Below are 19,027 nucleotides of genomic sequence, written 5' to 3' on the forward strand. Positions count from 1 at the left end.
AATTCACGAGATTGATAAACCCCTGGCCAGACTTACCAAAAAGAAAAGAGAAATGACCCAAATAAATAAAATCATGAATGAAAGAGGAGAGATCACAAGAAACACCAAAGAAATACAAACAATTATAAGAACATATTATGAGCAGCTATATGCCAGCAAATTAGATAATCTGGAAGAAATGGATGCATTCCTAGGGACGTATAAACTACCAAAACTGAACGAGGAAGAAATCGAAAACCTGAACAGACCTATAACCAGAAGGAAATTGAAGCAGTAATCAAAAATCTCCCAACAAACAAGAGCCCAGGGCCAGATGGCTTCCCAGGAGAATTCTACCAAACATTTAAAGAAGAATTAAAAAAAAAAAATAAATAAAAAAATAAATAAAAAAAAAAATAAAGAAGAATTAATACCTGTTCTTCTGAAACTGTTCCAATAAATAGAAATGGAAGGAAAACTTCCAAACTCATTTTATGAGGCCACGATTACCTTGATCCCAAAACCAGACAAAGACTCCATCAAAAAGAATTACAGACTAATATCCTTGATGAACGTGGATACAAAAATTCTCACCAAAATACTAGCCAACAGTATCCAACAGTACATTAAAAGGATTATTCACCAAGACCAAGTGAGATTTATTCCTGGGCTGCAAGGTTGGTTCAACATCCACAAATCAATCAATGTGATACAATACATTAATAAAAGAAAGAACAAGAACCATGCGATCCTCTCAATAGATGCAGAAGAAGCATTTGACAAAGTACAGCATCCTTTCTTGATCAAAACTCTTCAGAGTATAGGGATAGAGGGTACATACCTCAATATCATAAAAGCCATCTATGAAAAACCCACAGCAAATATCATTCTCAATGGGGAAAAACTGAGAGCATTCCCCCTAAGGTCAGGAACACAGCAGGGACGTCCACTATCACCACACCTATTCAACATAGTATTAGAAGTCCTAGCCACAGCAATCAGACAACAAAAAGAAATAAAAGGCATCCAAATTGGCAATGAAGAAGTCAAACTCTCGCTCTTTGCAGATGATAGGATACTTTATGTGGAAAACCCAAAAGACTCCACCCCAAAACTGCTCGAACTCATACAGGAATTCAGTAAAGTGGCAAGATATAAAGTCACTGCACAGAAATCAGTGGCATTCCTATACACCAACAACAAGACAGAAGAAAGAGAAATTAAGGATTTGATCCCATTTAGAGTTGCACCCAAAACCGTAAGATACCTAGGAATAAATCTAACCAAAGAGGCAAAGAATCTGTACTCAGAAAATTATAAAATACTCATGAAAGAAATTGAGGAAGACACAAAGAAATGGAAAAACGTTCCATGCTCATGGATTGGAAAAACAAATATTGTGAAGATGTCAATGCTACCTAGAACAATCTACACATTCAATGCAATCCCTATCAAAATATCATCCCCTTTTTTCAAAGAAATGGAACAAATAATCCTAAAATTTGTATGGAACCAGGAAAGACTCCGAATAGCCCAAGGAATGTTTAAAAAGAAAAGCAAAGCTGGTGGCATCACAATTCCAGACTTCAAGCTCTATTACAAAGTTGTAATCAAGACAGTATGGTACTGGCACAAAAACAGACATATAGATCAATGGAACAGGATAGAGAGCCCAGAAATGGACCCTCAACTCTATGGTCAACTAATCTTCAACAAAGCAGGAAAGAATGTCCAATGGAAAAAAGACAGTCTCTTCAACAAATGGTGTTGGGAAAATTGGACAGCCACATGCCAAAGAATGAAACTGGACCATTTCCTTACACCACACACAAAAGTAGACTCAAAATGTTTGAAAGACCTAAATGTGAGACAGGATTCCAGCAAAATCCTAAAGAACACAGGCAGCAACCTCTTCGACCTCAGCCGCAGCAACTTCTTCCTAGAAATATCACCAAAGGCAAGGGAAGCATGGGCAAAAATGAATTATTGGGAACTCATCAAGATAAAAAGCTTTTGCACAGCAAAAGAAACAGTCAACAAAACCAAAAGACAACCGACAGAATGGGAGAAGATATTTGCAAATGACATATCAGATAAAGGGCTAGTATCCAAAATCTATAAAGAACTTCTTAAACTCAACACCCAAAGAACAAATGATCTAATCAAGAAATGGGCAGAAGATATGGACAGACATTTTTCCAAAGAAGACATCGAAATGGCCAAGAGACACATGAAAAAGTGCTCAACATCGCTCGGCATAAGGGAAATCCAAATCAAAACCTCAATGAGATACCACCTCACACCAGTCAGAATGGCTAAAATTAACAAGTCAGGAAACGACAGATGTTGGAGGGAATGCGGAGAAAGGGGAACCCTCCTACACTGTTGGGGAGAATGCAAGCTGGTGTAGCCACTCTGGAAAACAGTATGGAGTTTCCTCAAAATTTGAAAATAGAGTTACCGTACGACCCATCAATTGCACTACTGGGTATTTACCCCAAAGATAGAAATGTAGGAATCCGAACGGGTATGTGCACCCCGATGTTTATAGCAGCAATGTCCACAATAGCCAAACTATGGAAAGAGCCAAGATGTCCATCGACAGATGAATGGATAAAGAAGATATGGTATATATATATATATATATATACACACACACACACACACACACACACACACAATGGAATATTATGCATCCATCAAAAGGAATTAAATGTTGCCATTTGCAAGGTTGTGGATGGAACTGGAGGGTATTACACTGAGCGAAATAAGTCAATCAGAGAAAGACATGTATCATGTGATCTCACTGATATGAGGAATTCTTAATCTCTGGAAACAAACTGAGGGTTGCTGGAGTGGTGGGGGTGGGAGGCATGGGGTGGCTGGGTGAAGGACATTGGGGTGGTTATGTGCTGTGGTGAGCGCTGTGAATTGTGTAAGACTGTTGAATCACAGACCTGTACCTCTGAAACAAATAATACATTATATGTTTATAAAAAAAAAAAAGAAAGAAGAAGATAGCAGGAAGGGAAAAATGAAGGGGCGGAAATCAGAGGGGGAGCCGATCCATGAGAGACTATGGACTCTGAGAAACAAACTGAGGATTCTAGAAGGGAGGGGGGTGGGGGGATGGGTTAGCCTGGTGATGGGTATTAAAGATGGCACGTAGTGAATGGAGCACTGGGTGTTATACGCAAACAATGAATCATGGAACACTACATCAAAAACTAATGATATAATGTATGGTGATTAACATAACATAATTTTAAAAAAAAGAATCCATCAAAAAAAAGAACTACAGGCCAATATCCGTGATGAACATGGATGCAAAAATTCTCAATAAAATAGTAGCAAACTGAAGCCAACTATACATTAAAAAAATTATTCACCATGATCAAATGCAATGTATTCCTGGGCTCCAAGTGTAGTTCAGTATTTGCAAGTCAATCAATTCACATTAATAAAAGAAAGGTAAGAATTTTGATTCTTTCGATAGATGCAGAAAAATTATTTGGCAATGTACAACATCCATTCATGATAAAAACCCTCATATAAAATAGGGTTAGAGGGAACATACCTCAATACCATAAAGGCCATTTATGAAAAACCCACAGCTAATATCATCTTCAGTGGGGAAAGTCTGAGAGTTTTACCTCCAAGGTCAGGAACAAGACAGGGATGTCCACTGTCACCACTATTGTTCAACATAATACTGGAAGTCCTAGCCACAGCAATCAGACAACAAAAAGTAATCAATGCCTTTTATATCTCTAAGGAAAAAGTAAAGCCTTCACTATTTGTCCCACATGATATTCTATATAGAAAACACAAAAGACACCATGAGAAACTGCTAGAAATGATGAATGAATTCAGTAAACTCACATGTTATAAATAAGTCAATCAGAGAAAGATAAGTATCATATGATCTCTCTGATATAATTTGAGAAACAAGACAGAGGATCATAGGGGCAGGGAAGGAAAAATGAAACAAGATGAAACCAGAGAGGGAGACAAACCTTAAGAGACTCTTAATCTCAGGAAACAAACAGGGTTGCTGGAGTGGAGGGTAGTGGGCGGGATGGGGTGGATGGGTGATGGACATTGGGGAGGGTATATACTATGGTGAGTGTTGTGAATTGTGTAAGACTGATGAATCACAGACTTGTACCTCTGAAACAAATAATTCATTATATTTTAAAGAGAAAAAGATTGAGTAAAAAAAAATCAATGTACAGAAATCTGTTGCATTTCTATACACCATTAATGAAACAGCAGACGGAAAGTTAAGGAATCAATCCCATTTACAATTGCACCAAAAACAATAAGATACCAGGAATAGGAATAAACCTAACTAAAGAGGTGAAAGAACTGTACTCTGACAACTATAAAACACTAATGAAAGAAATTGAAAATGAAACAAAGAAATGGGAAAACATTCCATGCTCATGGATTGGAAGGAGCAATATTGGTAAAATGTCTATACTATCCAAAGCAATATGCACATTTAATGCAATCCTTATCAAAATACCACCAACATTTTTCACAAAGCTAGAACAAACAATCCTAAAATTTATATGGAACTACAAAATACCCCAAATCAGCCAAAGGAGCCTTTAAAAAGAAAAGTGAATCTGGAGGCATTGCAATCCGAACTTCAAGTTATATTAAAAAGCTGTAATGATCAAAACAGTATGGCACTGGCATAAAAATAGACATATTTCAGTGGAAGAGAATAGAAAACCCAGAAATAAACCCACAACTATATAGTAAATTAATCTTTAACAAAGCAAGAAAGAATATCCAATGAGAAAAAGAGAGTCTTTTCAACAAATGATGTTGGGAAAACCAGACAGCAATATGCAAAAGAATGAAACTGGGCCACTTTGTTACATGATACATAAAAATAAATTCGAAATGGATGAATGACCTAAATGTGAGACCTAAAACTTTAAAAATCCAAGAAAAGAACACTGGCTGTAACCGTTTTTACATAGGCCAAAGTAACTTCTTTCTAGATATGGCTCTGGAGGAAGGGGAAAAAAGGCAAAAATAAACTATCGGGATTTCATCAAAATAACAAGATTCTGCACAGTGAAGGAAAAAATATCAACCAAACTCTAAGGCAACCTGTAAATGGGAGAAGATATTTGCAAATGGCAGATCTTATAAAGGGTTATTATCCAAAATATAAAAAGAACTTATAAAACTCAACACCCTAAAAATGAATAATTCAATTAAAAATGGGCATAAGACATGAATAGACATTTTTCCAAAGAAGATACACAGATGGCCAACTGACACATGAAAAGATGCTCAACTTCACTCATCACCAAGGAAATAGAAGTCAAAACTATAATGAGACATCACCTCACATCTGTCAGAATGACGAAAATCAACAACACAAGAAACAACAGGTGCCAGCGAGGATGGGGATTAAGGGAAATCCTCTTGCCCTGTTAATGGGAATGCAAACTGTTGCAGCCACTCTGGAAAAGAGTATGCAACTTCCTCAAAAAGTTAAAAATACAACTACCCTATGGCCCAGTGATTGCACTACCAGCTATCTACCCAAAGATTAAAAAACACTGATTCAAAGGGACTCATGCACCCTAATGTTTATAGCATCATTATCAACAATAGCCGAATTTTAGAAAGAGCCCAAATGTGCACCCACGATGAATGGATAAAGAGGAAGTTGTATACATAATGGAATATTACTCAGCCATAAAAAGAATGAAATCTTGCCACTTGCAATGACATGGGTAGAGGTAGAATATTATGCTAAGTGATAAAAATCAATCAGAGAAAGACAAATACCATATGTAAATACCATATGATTTCACTCATATGTGGAATTTCAGGAACAAAATAAATAAGCATAAGGGAAAAATAAAGAGAAGGATGCAAGCCAACAGATTCTTAAGTATAGAGAGCAAAGTGATGGTTGCCAAAGGGGAGGTGGGCAGAGAGGTTAAATAGGTGATGGGGATTAAGGGGCGCACTTGTTGTGATGAGCACTGGGTGTTTTATGGAAGGGTTAATCACTATATTATAAGCCTAAAACTAATATTTCACTGTATGTTAACTAACTGGAATTTAAATTATAAGAAAACATGGAAAAAATAGATACTCACTGGACTTCAGTAAAGGGTGGAGGACATCAGTGAGACCCTTGACAAAGAGATAAAAAATAACATATCAGAGATGAAGAACTCAATAAGTGAAATTAAAAATATAATAGATGGAATAAATAATATGCGACAGGAAGCCGAGGAACATATCAATGATCTGGAAGACAGAGTAATTGAAAATAATGAAGCTGAGCATGTGAGAGATAAACAAATACTTCATAATGAGAATTAACTTTAAGAAATGGTTCCTCCATCAAGCATAGCAATATTCACATTATAGGGATCCCAGGAGGAGAGAGGAAGGTGGGCAGAAAACATATTTGAAGAAACAATACCTGAAAATTTCCCAAATCTGGGGAGGGAAACAGATCCAGATTCAGGAGACACGGAGATCATTTTAAAGATTGTAAGAGAAAAGAAGACATTTACATACAAAAGAAACCCCATAATGATTTCAGGTGTTTCAGCAGAAGATTTGCAGGCCAGAAGTGAGTGGCATGATGTATTTGAAGTGCTGAAAGGAAAAATCTGCAGCCAAAAATACCCTATCCAACAAGGATGTCATTCAGAATAGATGGAGAGATAAAGAGTTTCCCAGGTAAACAGACTTAAAAGAATTCATGACCACTAAAACAGCCCTGCAAGAAATGTTAGGTGAGGTTCTGTGAGTGGAACATAAAAAAACAATAAGTAAGAGTAAGAAAAATTGGAAGCACAAAGTAAAAGGATGTAAAATATGATACCAACTATCTGAACCATGGAGGGGAAAAGAGTAGTGAGTTCAAAAATAAGCAACCATCTAGTTAATATAGACTGCTATATGCAGGAGATGTTATATGTAAACTGAATGGTAACCACAAATCAAAAAACAGTAATACTTCTTTTACAACTAGTGCCAAGTGATGGGAATCTCTCAGGACAACTGGCACAAGCATCATAATATTGGGGGCAAGAGAAAGCCCTACCATAAAAAGCAGAAGTATGAGCAAGGATGCCCCACTGTCAACACTAAGATTGGCCCGAGCCACATTCATACAGTCCACATTTGGGGAGCCAACAAGAAGAACCATGCTTTGAGGCTGGATGTGGGGAACTTTGTCTGGGGCTCTGACTGTTGTATGTGTAAAACAAGGATTATTGATGTTGTCTACAATGCATCCAACAAGGAACTAGTCCACACAAAGACCCTGGTGAAGAACTGTATCATGCTTATTGACAACCCACAGTCGTATGAGTCCTGCTATGCACTGCCCCTTGGCCACAAGAAGGGGGCCAAGCTAACACCAAAGGAGAAAGAAATTAAAAAAAAAAAAAACTCAGAAAATTCAAAATAAATATAATGAAAGGAAAAAAATGCCAAAATCAGCAGTTTTCCAGAGGAGCAGTGCCAGCAGGGCAAGCTTCTTGCATGCCTCATTTCAAAAACAGGCCAGTGTGGCCAAGAAGATGGCTATATGCTAGAGGACAAGGAGGTAGACTTCCATCCGAGGAAAAGAAAAGCTCAGAAAGGCAAATAAATTTTCCTGCCTTCTATCTTTGATCATGTATTGTTCTAAACAAAAGCACTAATAGGTATGCAAAAAATAAAGAGTAAGAAACCAAAATAATCACTAAAAAACCCCAGCAAACCATGAGGGACAGAAAAACTACAAAAACAACAACAAATCAAGTAGCACAATGACAATAAATACACACCCATCAATAATTATTTGGGGGGCACCTGGGTGGCTCAGTCAGTTAAGTGCACAACTCATGATTTCAGCTCAGGTCATGATCTCAGGGTTATGAGATTGAGCCCCATTTTGGGCTCTGTGCTCAGTAGAGAGTCTGCTTATCTTTCTCCATCTGCTCCTTCCCCTGCACTCTTGCTCTCTCTCACTCTCTCTCAAATAAATAAATATAATCTTTGAAAAAATTACTTTGAATGTAAATGGACTAAAAGCTTCAATCAAAAGAAATAAGGTGACAGAACAGATTAAAAAAACAAGACTCATCTATATTATTCCTACTCATCTCAGACCTAAAGATACCTGCAGATTGAAAGTGAGGGGATGGAGAAATGTTTATCACACAAATGGATGTCAAAAGAAAGCTACAGTAGCAATACTTATATCACACAAAATAGACTTTAAAACAAAGTCTGTAACAAGAGACAAAGAAAGACACTATATATTAACACAGGAGACAATCCAACAAGAAGATATGACAATTTTAATATTTATGCACCCAAAATGGGACTGCTCAAATACATAAAACAGTTAATAACAAACATAAAGGAACTAATCAATACTAATACAACAATAGTAGGGGCTCTAACACCCCACTTGCTTTGGTGAACAGCACATCTAAACAGAAAATAAACAAGGAAACAGTGGCTTTGAATGATACATTGGAACAGATGAATTTAACAGATATATGCAGATCATTCTATCCTAAAACAGCAGAGTACACATTCTTTACAAGTGCACATGGAACATTTTCCAGAATATATCACATACTACGTGACAAATTAGGCCTCAACAAGTACAAAAAGACTGAGATCATACCATGCATATTTTTGACCACAACACTATGAAACTTGAAGTCAACCACAAGAAAAAATTGGGGAATACCACAAATAACATGGAGGTTAAGCAGCATACTATTAACGATGAATGGGTCAAACATGAAATCAAAGAAGAAATTTAAAAAATACATGGTAACAAATGAAAATAAAAACTCAACATTCCAATACGTTTGGGATACAGCAAACACAGTCCTAAGAGGGAAATATAAAGCAGCACAGGCCTATCTTAAGAAGCAAGAAAAATCTCAAATAAAACAACCTGACCTTATACCTAAAGGAACTAGGAAAGGAAAAACAAATGAAGCTTAAAGCCAGTAGAGGAAGAAAATCATAAAGATTAGAACAGAAATAAATGACATAAAAAGTAAAAACAAACAAAAACAACAACAGAGAACAAATCAATGAAACCAGGAGCTGGTTCTCTGAAAGATCTACAAAATGGATAAACCTCTAGCCAAACTCATCAAAAAGAAAAAAAAAAAAAAAAAAAGAAAGGACCCATCTAAACAAAATCACAAATGAGAGAAGAGAAATAACAACCAACACCACATAAATATGAACAAATGTAAGAGAATATTATGAAAAACTATATGCCAACAAATTGGACAAACAAGAAGAAATGGATAAATTCTGGGGACATATAAATTACCAAAATTGAAACAAGAAAAAACAGAAAACTTGAACAGACCAATAACCAGCAAAGAAATTGAGTCAGTAATCAAAAAATTCCCCACAAACAAAATTCCAGGACCAGATTGTTTCACAGGTGAATTATACCAAATATTTAAAGAAGAATTAACACCTCTTCTTCTCAAACTATTCCAAAAAATAGAAAAGGAAACTTCCAAATTCATTCTATGAGGCAAGTATCACACTGATACCAAAACTAGGTAAAGACACCACAAAAAAAAAAAAAAAGGAGAACTACAGACCAATATCCCTGATGAATATGGATGCAAAAATCCTCAACAAAATACTAGCAAACAGAAACCAACAATACATTTAAAAAAAATCATTCACCCTCCCAGTTGAATCATCCCATTCAAGTAGGATTTAGTCCAAGGATTCAAGGCTGATATCCACAAATCATTCAACATGATAACATCACATCAATAAGAGAAAGGGTACAAACCATATGATCATCTAAATAGATGTAGAAAAATGATTTGACAAAGTACAACATCCATTTAGAATAAAAACCCTAAACAAAGTAGGGTTTATGTTTACCTCAAAATAATAAAGGCCATATATGAAAACCCACAGTAAGCATCATGCTAAATGCTGATAAAATGAGAACTTTACCCCCAAGGTCAGGAAGTAGCCAAGGGTGTCCACGCTCACCACTTTTATTCAACATAATTTTGGAAATACTAGCCACAACAATCAGGCAACAAAAAGAAATAAAAGGCATCCAAATTGGTAAGGAAGAAGTAAAATTTTCACTATTTGCAGATGCCAAGATACTATATACAGAAAACCCTAAAGACTCCAACAAAAAGCTACTAGAACTGATAAATGAATTCAGAAAAGTTGCAGAATACAAATTAATGTGAAGAATTCTGTTACAGGGGCGCCTGAGTGGCTCAGTCGTTAAGCGTCTGCCTTCGGCTCAGGTCATGATCCCAGGGTCCTGGGATCAAGTCCTGCATGGGGCTCCCTGCTCAGTGGGAAGCCTGCTTCTCCCTCTCCCACTCCTCCTGCTTGTGTTCCTTCTCTCGCTGTCTCTCTCTCTGTCAAATAAATAAATAAAATCTTAAAAAAAAAAAAAAGAATTCTGTTACATTTCTATATACCAATAATGAGGTAGTGGAAACAGAAAATAAGAAAACAATCCCATTTACAATTGCACCAAAAACAATAAGATACTTAGGAATGAACCTAACCAAAGAGATCAAAGACCTGTACTTTGAAATCTATAAACAATGATGAAAGAAATTGAAAATGACACAAAGAAATGGATAGATACTCCATGCTCATGGATTGGTGGAACAAATATTATTAAAATATCTATATTACCCAAAGCAATCAACACATTTCATGCAATCCCTATCAAAATACCACCAACATTTTTCACAGAGCTAGAACAAACAATCCTAAAATTTATATGGAACCACAAAAGACCCTGAAGAGCCAAATCAACTTTGGTAAAGAAAGCAAAGCTGGAGACATCGCAATTCCATACTTCAAATTGTATTACAAAGCTGTAACAATCAAAACAGTATGGTACAGGCATAAAAATAGACACATAGACCAATGGACAGAACAGAAAACCCAGAAATAAACACACAATTATATGGCTAATTAGTCTTTGACAAAACAGGAAAAATATCCAATAGGAAAAAGATAGTCTCTTCAAAAATGATGTTGGGAAAACTGGACAGCTACATACAAAAGAGTGAAACTGGACTACTTTCTTTCTCCACAGACAAAAACAAATTTAAAATGGATTAAAGACCTAAATGTGAGACCTGAAACCATAGAAATTGCCTGGGTGGCTCAGTTGGTTAAGCAACTGCCTTTGGCTCAGGTCATGATTCCAGGGTCCTGGGATCAAGTCCCACATCAGGCTCCCCCTGCTCTGTGGGCAGCCCGCTTCTCTCTCTCCCTCTGCCTGCCACTCCCCCTGCTTGTGCTCTCTCTCTTTCTCTCTCTCTCTGTCAAATAAATAAATAAAATCTTTAAAAAAAAGAAAAAAGCAGAGGCAGTAAGTTTTCTGACATTGGCCATAGCAACATTTTTCTAGATATGTCTCCTGAGGCTAAATAAATAAATAAATAAATAAAAGCAAAAATAAACTATTGGGATTACATCAAAACAAAAAGCTTCTGCACAGCAAAAGAAACAATCAACAAAACTAAAAGACAACCTATGGAATTGGAGAAGATATTTGCAAATGACACATCCAATGAAGGGTTAATATCCAAAATATATAAAGAGCTTATAAAACTCAACACCCAAAAAATGAATAATTCAATTAAAAAATGGGCAGAAGACATGAACAGACATTTCTCCAAAGAAGACACCTAAATGGCCAACAGGCACATAAAAAGATACTCAATATTGCTCATCATCAGAAAAGTGCAAATCAAAACTACAATGACATATCACCTCACACCTGTCAGAATTGCTAACATCAACAACACAAAAAAAACAAGTGTTGTTGAGGATGTAGAGAAAAAGGAACCCTTGTGCACTGTTGGTTAGAATGCAAACTGGTGTATCCACTGTGGAAACCTGTATAGAGGTTCCTCAAAAAGTTAAAAATAGAACTACTCTATAATCTAGTAATCATACTACCGTGTATTTACCCAAAAAAATACAAAAATTCTAATTCATAGGTATACATGCAACCCTATGTTTATAGCAGCATTATTTACAATAGTCAAATTATGGAAGCAGTCCATGTGTCCATCGACTGATGAATGGATAAAGAACATGTGGTTATAGATACACATTTTTAAAATATTTATTTATTTTAGAGAGAGAGTGATTGGGGAGAGGAGCAGAGTGAGATAGAGAGAATCTCGTGCAGACTCCCCATTGAGCATGGAGCCCAACATGGGGCTCGAGCTCATGAAACTGAGATCATGACCTGAGCAGAAATCACGAGTCGGGTGCTTAACCAACCCAGCCACCCAGGCACCCCTACACAATTTAATATTATTCAGCCATAAAAATGAATCAAATCTTGCCATTTGCAAAGACATGGATGGAGCTAGACAGTATAATATTAAGTGAAATAAGTCAGTCAGAGAAAGACAAACATCATATGATTTCACTTATATGTAGAAGTTAAGAAATAAACAAACAAACAAAACAGAGGGGAAAAAGAGAGTCAAACCAAGAAACAGACTCTTAAGTGTAGAAAAGAAGCTAATGGTTAACAGAGGGGAGGTGGGGGGGGGATGGGTAAAATAGGTGATGGGGATTAAGGAGTGTACTTGTCATGTTGAGTACTGGTTGTGTATGAATTTGTTGAAACACTGTATTGTATACCTGAAACTGAAATAACACTGTATTTTAATTATAGTGGAATTTAAAAGAAAAAAAGAAACTATTTCATTTAGAGTGAGCTACTGGTGTAGTCTCCTTATATATTTATAGCTTAATCTGTTATTTTTTCCTTCTCTTTTATTCTCTATCTTATTATATTTGTTTTTATATCAGTATTTTATTCAATTAAATGGGAAACCAACAATGCTTTTTTCTTTATGTGAGTAAACAGGGACTCTTTGGTGACAATTCAAGTTGATAGCCTCCTATAATTTTTACAGAAAGTTTTTGGTCAAGGTTCTGCCCATATTTTCCAAACTTATTATCATTTTGCTAAGAAATTTTGACTCTGTGTTATTTTTCCATAGATGATAGAGGAAACGTATCCAGTGAATAAGAGACCAAGGCTTTGAAAGGGTGAATGTCAAAAGTAAATTAGACCTCTGATGACATGAACTCCAAGGAAAATCAAATGGAATATTTCTTCTATGAATTTGTAATTGCATACCGGAAAGCAAAGAATAAGATAAACATTTTTCTGTTTGTTTTTCACTTTCATGGAAACTCCATCCTTATATGCTTTTAGATGGTCACATTTTGCTGACATTTACAAACATTTCATGTTGATCTTACATGGGTCGCATCAATCACCTATACAGTTTCAATGACACTTTGTTAAATAAACTGTCATGAAAGATTTATAGAGAATTTGATAAAAGTAAAGAAGTTGTAGTTTAGCTTTTAAAGATGCATTGCTCCTTTTCTGAGGTGCAATATCACTTCTAAAACACCATTAAGCTTTTTCTAGCAATAAAAAAAAAAAAAAAAAACCTTTCTCTCACAATCTTATTTGCATAATCTTCTTCTTCCAAACACTGGAGGTGGGAGTAGGAAGGAGAACCTTACCCCCAATTTAATACTCCTTAGATATAATTGCTGTGCATTGATCCCATGTTAAGAAACACTATGTGTAAGTTAACAGTATTTGGAATTTATTCACTAAAGAACAATTGAATTAATGAGTCTTTAATACATTCATGCAAACAAGTGTTTCCCTCAAACACTTGAGTCATTGTTTTCTGAATTGGGATATATATGGATGACAAAGATGGCACAATTCATTCCTCACACATTATCAAGGTATCCAAGTGGAAGAGGGTTACTAAACAGTTATGCTGGAATTCATAGATTTTTTTTTTTTTAACAAGTATAATTCCAATTCAAGACCATTTAATTCAATTTTAAGCCAGCAGCTGCATTAAACATTTGGGTAGTTTTTTTGTTTGTTTGTTTTTTCATTAAATTAAAAATCAGTATTCATTTGAACTAGATTTGTAAGGAGTCACTAAAACTCTAGCAATTTGTGCAAGGAAAGAAATAATAATGTTATACTGCAATTATGTTTGCAATTATATATCTCATTGTGATGGGAGAATAGGTAATAAAAATTTTGTAACATCATGGATCTCTTTTTTTTTTCATTTTACACGTGAATTTGTTAAAAAGTGTTAATTTAGAATATAATTCCATATTGAAGCACTGTTCTAGTCCCCCTTGTAAGTGTCCTTGTTTAATGCTCTACTTACTGACAGATAAGCATTATTTCCCTTGTTATCAGTTCTCAGGAAAAATTTAAAACTTTTTAGATCATTGAGTTTTGTTGTCCGTAAAAGAAGGGTACATTCTGGTAATGAATAATTAATAATTTTAAAATTTTAGACCCTCATGTTTAAAAGAGCAACTTATATATGCTAAAACCCCAAAACGTAAGTGCTTAGTAGAGTATCTTGCATGTGTTAAGCGCATACTACTTATTCAGCATTAAGGTATGCATTGGTTATGTTTCTGAAGGTGAGATTTGATCTGTAGTATAATCAAATATGTGCTTTAAAAAATAAGCTCTACTATAACAGAATTCAACTTTACAAATGGTTAGAGTACACAAACCATTCTTCAATGAAAGAAAGCCCAGAGCAAACTTACATTTTAAACATAACATTCATAATTTATTGACACATAAGAGTTTGAAATTTAGTAATTTATAGCAATAAAAATAATATCCCTATATAGAGTTAACATGTACAGTCCTTTCCTATTTCAAAAGCTAAATTTCTCCTATGATAATATTTATTAAATTGCTGTTACACTTATTAATATCAAAATATCTTTTTTAAGTTTCTTTCTTTAAGAAAACACAGTGATCCCTCTCATGCTTTATTCCAGTGATAGCAGGCTGAGGTTTTCAGCTTTTTATTCTTTTATTTTTAAGTAACAAATTCTTCATTTGTTATGAAATCAAAAAAGAAGTTTCTGAGTTATTAAGATTTAAGGGGAGCAAACCTGATTTTCAAATTAAGGCTAAACTAGCAATTCAATTGTAGAAACACATTTTGAGAATCACTGGACAATTTTATACTATTTAAACAGTAAGTAATGAGAAAATCAATAATATAATACAAAGACAGCTTCTTATTATAGGCCTGTTAAAAAATTTCAAGATCCTGTTAATGGTATTTTCATTTTATCAAAGAGAATTTGAGTAAAGAAATTTAACTTTAGGAATAGAAATGCTAAGCACTCTACTTAATAGCACCAGATCTGCACATTTACTATCACATCAGAGCTGTTTTCATTACAAAACTATTGCCATTCTAATCATTAGATTTGGTAAACTGAAATTTAGGGGCCTTTCATTCACTAAGTGAAACTAAACATTATCTCAAAAAGGTGAGATGACAAAGAATTAACCAGGACCTTTAAATTATCTTTAATATTTACAAGTTAAGTTTGCTAAGTTAAAGGTCAGAAAAATATATTTGCATTCTACATTACTTTGTCACACAAACTTAGAAGTTATTAAAATACAATTGAATCCTCATGAATTCAAATGAGCAAATATATAAAGCTTACAGCATGGTGCCAGGTACATAGTGAGGGTTCAAAGAATTTTTTTAAATGACTGAAAGAACTTTCTCAGAAAGCATTTTCAAGTCATGGTTAAAGTTCTTGCAAAACTATAATTAACACTTAAAAATTTTTTTGAGTGGCATCTAGATGTCTTCTAATAGTCTTTAATAGTTCAATACAGCTTCTATAAATATTTTTTCTGATCTACAACGTAAGCTTCATACGTAAATCAGTTTTACATGGGTAAACTTGTTATAAAAAATTGAAGAATAAAAGAGCATGTTATTTTTATGTTTGAAGTGAAAAAATTATTTTTGGAATGCTTTCATGATTTGAAACCAATTACTTATGATTAAAAATACCCCTCTTAAGGAAGGCACTTGTGATGAGCACTGGGTGTGGTATATAACTAAATTCTAGACCTGAAATTAATATTATACTGTATGTTAACTAACTGGAATTTAAATAAAAACTTGAAAAAATAAAAATAAAAAATAAAAACATATTTCTTATTGCTTTTATTTAAAAATATTTTCTATTGTTAAAATGTCAATACTATCCAAAGCAATCTACAGATTTAATGCAATCGCTGTCAAAATACCAACAGCATGTTTCACAGAACCAGAAAAAATAATCCTAAAATTTATATGGAACCACAAAAGACCCCAAAGAGCCAAAACAATCTTGAAAAAAATAAATAAATAAAGCTGAAAGTATCACAATCTGACGTTTCAGGATATACTAAAAAGCAAGTATGGGAGGCAAGATGGCAGAGGAGTAGGGGACCCTATTTCAACCAGTCCCCTGAATTTAGATGGATATCTACCAAACCATTCTGAACACCCACGAAATCAGCCTGAGATGTAAGAATTATATCTGGATCTCTACAAGCAGAATATCTCCCATGGTTGGGAGGTATGAAGGGTGGAGCCATGATTCTGCAGGCAGATATAGGAAAATAAATAGAAGGGGAAGGGAGCCACCATATGCTGACACCAGAAAGGTGATTTAACACCAGAGTGCAAAAGCGTCCTGTGCTGGGGACCGGGCACAGACTCGCAGACCAGTAGCAGTGGAGAAAAGGACTTTAGTCCAGCCCCAGGAGAGGATCCAGGAGCCGGGGGTGTGTGCTCGCGAACCAGGGGCTCCTCGCGGTTTTATAAGCACAAAGGGTGGAGATGTGCCCAGCCCTGGGATGGATCTCAAGAGAGTTGTTGGCGCACAACCAGGAAGGCTGCAGTTTTTAGCAACACAGACAGAAACGGAGACTGTGTGTCCTGGAGAGCTCAGTGAAGAGCAGACTGCGATTTCTCTGTTCTGGGACAGAGGTTTCAGGGTGGTCACTTCTGCTCTGACACGTGGAAGAGATGCAGAAACCTGCCAGGGAAAGCCAACAGAGAACAAAAGCTAAAAAAAAAAAAAAACTGAGCCCACCCAACCCCCAACAGGGGGCAGAGCAACTCTGCCCAAACAGGGTTGCCTGAATAACAGCACAGCAGGCCCCTCCCCCAGAAGAAAGGCTGGAAGAACAAGAAGACAACAAACCTAAGGTCCCTATAAGACAGGTGCATCTTGCTTCAGTGGTGGTTAATACTTTGGACTCTGTACATTCCCTCAACCACCCCTCAACAGAATGACTAAGAGGAGGAACACCCAACAAAGAAAAGAATCAGAGACTATGGCCTCTGCCACAGACCTAATGGATATGAATATAAGCAAGATGTCAGAGATAGACTTCAGGGTAGCAATTATGAAGTCAATATGTAGGCTTGAGAAAAATATTAGCAACAATATAGAATCTCTAAGGGCAGATTTGAGATCTAATGAGGCCGAAATTAAAAATGCTATGAATGAGATGCAGCCTACACTAGATACTCTGACAGCCAGGGTAAATGAGGCTGAAGAATGAATTAGTGAGCTAGAAGATAAGATGATAAAAAAGAAGGAAGCTGAGGAGGAGTGGGATAAACTATTTAAAGCCCAGGAGATTCAGACTGAGAGAGAATAATGACACCATGAAACGTTCCAATGTCAGAATTATTGGGATCCCTGAGGAGGTGGAGAGAGAGAGGACTAGAAGATATATTTGAACAAATCGTAGCTGAGAACTTCCGTAATCTGAGGAAGGAAACAAGCATTCATGTCCAAGAGGCAAAGAGGACCCCTCCCAAGATCAATGAGAACAGATCAACACCTGGACCTATAAGAGCAAACCTCGCAAATCTTAGAAACAAGGAAACAATCCTGAAAGCAGCTGGGGGAAAGAGATTTCTTACGTACTGAGGGAAGAATGTCAGAATAACATCAGACCTGTCCACAGAGACCTGGCAAGCCAGAAAGGGCTGGCAAGACATATTCAGGGTACTAAGCGAAAAGAACATGCAGCCAAGGATACTTGATCCAGCAAGGCTGTCAATCAGAATGGGTGGAGAGACAAGGAGTTTCCAGGACCTGCAGAAAATGAAAGAATATGTGACCACCAAGCTGGGCCTGCAAGAAATATTAAGGGGGGGTCTATAAAAGAAGAAAGACCCTAAGAGTAGTATAGACCAGAAATTTACAGAGACAATCTATAGAAACAGGGACTTCACAGGCAACAGGATGGCACTAAAATCATATCTTTCAATGTCACTCTCAATGTGAATGGCCTAAATGCTCCCACGAAATGGCACAGGGTTGCAGATTGGATAAAAAGACAGGACCCATTCATATGCTGTCTACAAGAGACTCATTTTGAACCTAAAGATACATCCAGACTGAAAGTGAGGGGATGGAGAACAATTTTTCATGCCAACAGAACTCAAAGGAAAGCTGGGGTAGCAATTCTCATATCAGAAATATTAGATTCTAAGCTAAAGATTGTAGTAAGAGGTACAGAAGGACACTATATCATTCTTAAAGCATCTATCCAACAAGAAGATCTAACAGTTGTAAATATCTGTGCCCCCAACAGGGGAGCAGCCAACTACATAAGCCAACTGTCAACCAATATAAAGAATCATATTGATAATAACACCTTAAAAGTAGGAGACCTCAACACTCCACTCTGAGCAATAGACAGATCATCTAAGCAGAAGATCAACAAAGAAACAAGAGCTTTGAATGACACATTGGACCAGATGGACTTCAGAGATATAAAGAACATTCCACCCTAAAACAACAGAATACTCATTCTTCTCAAATGCACACAGAACTTTTTCCAGAATAGACCACATACTGGGTTACAAATCAGGTCTCAACCAATACCAAAAGATTGAGATTATTCCCTGCATATTTTCAGACCACAATTCTTTGAAACTGGAACTCAATCACAAGAAAAAATTTGGAAGGAATTCAAACACTTGGAAGCTAAAGACCATCTTGCTTACGAATGTTTGGGTCAACCAGGAAATTAAAGAAGAACTAAAACAATTCATGGAAACCAATGAGAATGAAAACACATTGGTCCAAA

The 19,027-nt window shown here is 35.9% G+C and overlaps 1 protein-coding gene and 1 pseudogene across 5 annotated transcripts in view; one reads left to right on the forward strand and one right to left on the reverse strand.

Moving 5' to 3' along the window:
* DACH2 (dachshund family transcription factor 2) overlaps window positions 1-19,027 on the reverse strand; it is an 890,246-nt gene that overhangs the window by 541,651 nt on the left and 329,568 nt on the right. The gene's annotated exons all lie outside the window — the stretch shown is intronic.
* Window positions 7,013-7,627, forward strand: LOC144380455 (small ribosomal subunit protein eS8 pseudogene; annotated as a pseudogene).

The sequence above is a fragment of the Halichoerus grypus genome, chromosome X (assembly GCF_964656455.1).
Source record: "Halichoerus grypus chromosome X, mHalGry1.hap1.1, whole genome shotgun sequence".
Taxonomy (NCBI): domain Eukaryota; kingdom Metazoa; phylum Chordata; class Mammalia; order Carnivora; family Phocidae; genus Halichoerus; species Halichoerus grypus.